The sequence below is a fragment of the Neophocaena asiaeorientalis genome, unplaced genomic scaffold (assembly GCF_003031525.2).
Source record: "Neophocaena asiaeorientalis asiaeorientalis breed wild unplaced genomic scaffold, Neophocaena_asiaeorientalis_V1.1 scaffold601, whole genome shotgun sequence".
Lineage (NCBI taxonomy): Eukaryota > Metazoa > Chordata > Mammalia > Artiodactyla > Phocoenidae > Neophocaena > Neophocaena asiaeorientalis.
The window spans coordinates 3,870,572-3,877,373 of record NW_020174793.1 but is presented as its reverse complement, the minus strand read 5'-3'; the positions used below and the strand labels follow the sequence as shown (position 1 = coordinate 3,877,373).

At 36.4% G+C, this 6,802-nt stretch overlaps 1 pseudogene; it reads left to right on the top strand.

Moving 5' to 3' along the window:
- Nucleotides 1-2,684: 2,684 nt before the first annotated feature.
- The window catches only part of LOC112409958 (uncharacterized), a 178,075-nt pseudogene continuing 173,957 nt past the window's right edge, over nucleotides 2,685-6,802 (top strand).

Genomic DNA, 6,802 nt, shown 5'->3' with positions numbered 1-6,802 from the left:
AGAGGTCTATCTCAAATAAACACATTGCCAGCCACACACCAGATAAAGGGCCAGGCCTCCTCCCCTCACTGATGTTCCTTTGTTTTAGGAATTCTGGCTGATTTTGATACTTGACCATTTGGGGTCACTTGTATTTCCTTCTCTTCCCCCACTTTAAATTCCTGCTCTTATGCTTAAATTCACCAATAAAGAGTGAGTTTGTGAAACCCAGGCCCCCATCATCAACCTCAATAAAAGAACTGTAGGCCTACGTGCTCTTTTTCTCTCTCTACTCTCAACCTCACAGTGTGGTCCCTGGTGTGCTATGTAATTTTCAGGCCCTGTAAGTAATAAACCTTTATTTTTTGAAGTTTCCTGATGGCGATTGCTGAAGAATATTTTACAATCATAATAAGAAACTGAAGGGCCAGTCCAACTATAATATTGGTTATTGATAGGCTGAAACTTTCACACATCATTAACTCCTTATTTGGGTCTTTTGATTATCATCTATTCTATCACAGTATTTTTCTAACTCATAGCTGCAGCTCATATTCCTTCCCTACTCAGTTTTGTTTCATACATGATTACCATATCAATCTTCCAAATTATACCAAGATCTTCCAATTTCGGTCACATTTCTGCCTTGCTCACTTCCATTTAATGTTCCCCATTGTCTACCGAATTAGGTACAAACTCCTGAGCCTGGTTTCAAGACCCCTATAATTGGGCTTTATCTTATCTTTGCAAAAAAAATAAAAGTGATCAACTAAGTATTTCTATAACAAGTAGTTCATACTTTCCTTGAGGCCAAAGATTGTTGTTTACTTAATGGATCTCTAATCCTTAGCATAGTACCTTACAAATACTCATTTTGTGGTTGTTTGATGGAAGTAAAAGACAATAAAATACAGTGAATTGATGTGGTCACAACGAATTTACAAATGGAATCTCTCCCTGTTAAGTTGTTTTTTACATCACACAAGTGTCTAGATATTTGCAGGTAAGAAATAGGCTAATCCGAGTTCATAAGTAATCAAACTTTACCAATTATCACTTAAGAACATCAAAAGGCATTCAGAAATGTCCAGATTTTATACGTAACTATACCTTTCTCAGGAAACTCCACAGAAAATAAGTATTTCTCTCTATAAAGATCCCTTTGCAAATGTTGTGATTTAAACTTTATCATTATATCTTGATGATTCTATTTATTTATCTTCTATTTGTTTTGATCCATCTCCATAACTAATGTCTCTCTATTTCAAATAATCATTAAATATTTTCTTAAATAATGCAGAAACAGCCTCTATCTCTGTCTCTAGTTTCTTACATGGTTAATATATGCCTCTCATTATTATCACACTAATCTTTCACATATACAAAATCCTTTATCATCCATGCTCCTAAATGTTTAAAACTTTGTATTGTTAATTGCTTTTAAAACTTACCTGATATATAGATTTCTAGTCTCATTCTTTGGAGATTCTGATTCAGTAGGATTAAAGTAGAATCACGATAGATAGTTTAATGATTTTCCCCAGTGATTCTTATGATTAGGCAAGTTTAAGTTCTGTTGAGACCTACATCAAGTTCAGATAATGTACGACACATTGTATTATTTAATATATGACACATATGCTGCCATTCCTTCATTCCACACCAATAACGGATATTTCAAACCAATGTGATTCACTCAAGTGCAGCCTGAGTGAGCAACGCTGTTCATTGACCTTCATACTACCTCATGTATCCTGAAGGAGCATATGTCCTGATGGCTACCATATCACAGCTGACCTAGAATAGCTGGGGCCTCTAGCAAGCTCCCTTATTGCTAATTAAAACATTGGGACTACATCACTTGAAAGAAAAAGTGTACTCTTTTTCATGACTACCACAATTAATCAGTCTTTCTATGCCTATTTACAGCAGTCACTGCTGCAAAGTTGTTCTTTTCAAATCCCATACATTTTAGGAGCTGAAAGTGATTTAACATCCTTGTTTCTTGACAGTGTTTTGAGAAATGACTCCCTCTCGGTATCACTCACAGTTCAGTCTGGGTAGCATAGCTACTAGCCTATTATGATTGACAATATTTACTACAGGTAAGAGACCTTATGCAAATGTGGGCAGAGCTGGAGAGGTAAGATTCTGGATAAGAGAGTTGGAGGATCACAAAAAGAGCCATTAGCCCATTCATCTGCAGCAATAGTGCAAGGGGACAAGGTGAAAAGCATAGAAATATCAAAGAGGCCATGCACATCTAGTGCCAAAATGGAACTGTGTATAGTAAGCTCTTGTCCCTTTGTAGCTATCATGTCTGTGGATCTGAGATCATTCCTGTCAGCATAGCCTATAGTCAGGAAGCTAAGCTGGATCTGAAGTGGTGAAGAATAGGGGCAACATAGGGGCCTTCAAAAGTTAAGTCTGTGTGCTTCGCGTCTGCCTTCCAAAACTTGTGCAAGTTCCTCTTTGGGTCAACTAACTCTAGAACCATTCAGGAAAGAAGACTCTGGAAAACATAGTTTTCAGTCTTAACCACGTACAATATACTTCACCATTGTTCTTGAAGAAATGCTTGTGTATTTGTAAACCCATGACAAATTGTTAATCAGTGGTGTGCTGGAAAATGTTCTCTGGAAAAAAATAAGTAAATAAAAAAGAGTCTTGCTTTGGCCAATTTCTATCTTGAAAGTACTCCCATTATGGCCAAGTCCCAAGCTGATGTCAGTGAACAGTAAGCTCTCCTGAATCAGTGTGAGCCCCCTCAAAATGCCACTGGTACCTACTCTTCCTCCTAATTGAAATAATCCATATAATGCTTTCTTTGCTACAACCTCTCAATTCAAATTTAGCATTTCAATAGGAATACAGATTTTTCTCCCTGCCACCTGCTACATGGTCCTGATACAGACTTAAAAATCCATAGATCCTTAATTTTGCTTAATCTGTTTTCCATGGCAAAATATTCTTCCCTCTTTTATTCAATGCACGATCATACCATGGTATGTATATATAAATTGATGCTATATCTATCTGCATATCTTCACCAAAAATTGCATCACCTTCAGTGGCAGCTTAGCGTGGGATTTATTAAATCCATTGTGCTGGGCACAGAGTAAGTCATTTCAGTCTAGAGACCTGTATCTTTCAGGAATTGGAAATTGTCTTGCATTATCTCATTATCTCTATAATAATCTGTGTGTGTCTGTTTGTGTGTGTGTGTGTGTGTTCTAACCTCTATTTCTAAAACGCTTACATCTCTACTGTAATTAAATTTTATGAACTCTGTTTTCCAAGGTAATTATTCATTTCAGTTAGGTTTTGAAATTCATTTGAATTTAGTCAGTCTCATACTTTTTTCTCTAAGTAACACATCTTTGAAGTTATTTTACATATTTTCCTAAACCAAGTTTTATAAATTTATTTTAGAAAAGAACAATATACTAATTTGACAAAGCAATTTAATAAACAGCATGAAGCATTCATGTATCTACTTAATATACACAGATACTAATCATATGGTTTGTATGAAGAATCATTTTGTTCAAAGCATATCTGGTTAATTGTGATTTTTTAAACTTCTCCCCTTTCTGACATGCTTCAAATTATACTTATCTAGTAGTTACTGAGTGTCTTCTAAAATATGCACTTGAAAATCACATTTTGTTTGAAATTTTTATTTTGAATATGAATTTTTCTTTAAAAATGTATGGTTCTGGGGCTTCCCTGGTGGCGCACTGGTTAAGAATCTGCCGGCCAGTGTTTCCCTGGTGGCGCAGTGGTTGAGATTACGCCTGCCGATAAAGGGGACGCGGGTTCGTGCCCCGGTCCGGGAGGATCCCACATGCTGCAGAGCGGCTGGTCCCGTGAGCCATGGCCGCCGGGCCTGCCCATCTGGAGCCTGTGCTCTGCAACGGGAGAGGCCGCAACAGTGAGAGGCCCGCGTACCGCAAAATCAAACACCCAAGCAAAAAGAATCTGCCTGCCAATGCAGGGGACACAGGTTCAACCCCTGGTCTGGGATAATTCCACATGCCGCGGAGCAACTAAGCCCGTGAGCAACAACTACTGAACCTGTGGGTCTGGAGCCTGTGCTCTGCAACGGGAGAGGCCGCAACAGTGAGAGGCCCGCACACAGTGATGAAGTGGCCCCCGCTGTCTGCAACTGAAGAAAGCCCTCGAACAGAAACGAAGACCCAACACAGCCAAAAATTATGTATAGTTCCGTTTTTTAGATTCCATTCCCATATAGGTCATTACAGAGTATTGGACAGAGTTGCCTGTGCTATTCAGTAGGTTCTTATCAGATTCCCTAAAAGAGTGAATATATATGTATGTATAACTAACTCACTTTGCTGTACAGCAGAAACTAACACAACACTGTAAATCAACTATACTCCAATAAAAAATTAATTTAAAAAAATATGGTTCTGTAAATCATCTATCATGTTCTTTCTTAGCAAAAGGATTGCTATCTTTGAATTATAATGCCATAGAACCATGATGATGCCCCTTAGGTTTTCACTCATTCAATTTATATATATATTTCTCAGTTATTATTTGCCAGACACTGAACTAAGTACTTAGGAAAGAGAAATGAAAGATATGACTCTTACCCTTAAGGAGTTCTCAATCTAGCAATAAACTGAGGCAAGTTAGCATCAATTTAAATATAGTGTGATAAGTGTTATAAAATCACAAAGAAGGGGAATAATCTAGAATGCAGGAATGTATAACACAATTGTATATTGTAAGCCCATGGCAGCAGAGATCTGAGAGTTCTGCTTCCAGAAATATATTTTTGGAATAATAATGCATACACCTCCTACCTCTTTTGACACCCACCATTCAGATCTCTGATTTCATGCCTTTATGGTAAAATTATTCTCCATATCTCTTTTTTCTGTCATATTTCAATATTTTTCATTAATTTTATTCTAAAATTTCAAAAAGATATTCCAGAATTTTGATGTGAACATTAATATATTCTTGCAATCTAAAGAATCACATTTTGGGAAAATGTATTATTTCTTTTATACTTGTTTTACATCCCTTTTCTCAATTGTCTCTTTCTAAAAGTCCTATTACTGAGATGTAGGAAATCCGAATTGACCAACCCTAAAAACTGAGAAAGTAGGTTAAGCATTCTTTTAGTATTCTTCATGCTCTAAATATATTTCTTTCCAGTAAGAAGCTAGAATTGGATAGTATAATAAAAATTTCAAAATTATGAAAATAACTAAATAAAAGGGAGAGTAAATAAAGATTATTGAGACTATTATATACACTCTACCTTACATGTGTTAATGTGTTAGGTCATTTAATTTTTGTTAACAATAGCCTAATAAACTTTGCATTACCGAAAATTGCTGGACAATAGTTAATTACACCCTAGTTTTAGTTCTATACATCTGATCTTAGATTTAGAGGAAAACATGATTCTCAAAAACAGTTTTGTTGGCACTACACTTAGGACTGTTAGTAACTGCATTTAAATTACTGTACATGTAATAATTAATTTAATGCTGTCTTCCCTTCTCCCTCCAACACATACGCACACATACACAAACATGTACAATTCGTACTTGTTTCAGTTTAGTCAAGGACTCATGTGTAACAAATATGCTGAGCACATTGATTCAATCCTACTTATCCTCTTACTTCCTACAAGAAGTCTCTTATAAACCTACAAATCTAGATGGGACTAGCAACATAATTTGTGTAGCCCAAATTATGTAGTGCAAAATGAAAACATAGTGACTTTTGGTCAAAAATCATTAAAACTTGAAGACAATGACAGTGTAAAAAAATTAATAAACACAAACCTTATTTGAGTAAAGTTGGGAGACCAGAATGGGGAGCTCTCACTCCCTGAGGTTATAACACAGCCCAACAGGAAGAATAAAGACTCCTCTTCTTTCCTAGCAAGGATTCAGTCAATAAAAAGCTATGGAGTCTTTGTTTACTATAGCCCTATCAGTTTCCTTTTCCTTTCTATAGAAGTGTTCTCCTTCCCTTGCCATGTGGGGACTTGAACAGTGCTCATTATGGTTGCAGGCCCTGAATTGCAGTTCTCTGCTGATCCCAAATAAACCCATCTTTGCTACAGAAATATCTAGCAGTCTATTTCAGGTCAAGAACAGCAAAGCATTAAACTAAACGCAGGGCTTTGTTTGACTGTACAGATTGCATTTTCATGAAGCTGGCTCTGAGTCCTAGTTAAGTATCACTTTTTGGTTAATTTATGGTATCTTGTGTTTTACATATCATAACAAGTATGACATTCCAAGGTTATCTCCTACATATTATCTGTTACTCTTTGTAGTAGATTGCTCAGACTGTCATAACAAAGTACCACAGATTTGGTGGCTTACAAAGCAGTAATTAATTTTCTTACAGTTCTAAATATTAGAAGTCTGAGAGCAATGTGTTGGCAGGTTTCATTTCTTTTGAGGCTTCTCTCTTTGGTTTGTAGATGGCTGCCCTCATCCTCTGCCTTTACTTGATCTTCTCGCTGTGCCTGTCTGTGTTCAGATTTCCTCTTCTGAGTAGGATACCAGTCATATTGAATTAAGACTCATCCTAATGACCTCATTTTAATTTAATTACCTCTTTAAAGACCTAATCTCTGTATACAGTCACATTCTGAGATCCTGGGGGTTAGGAATCTAACATATGAATTTTAGAATAACACAATTCAACCCATAACACCCCTGTTATGAATATCGGTTCTCTTCAGTTAGTGATACTGAGTGTGTTGTCCACTACAGTAAATTCAGCATCTATCACATTCCATGGGATATATTAACCTTTCAATGAA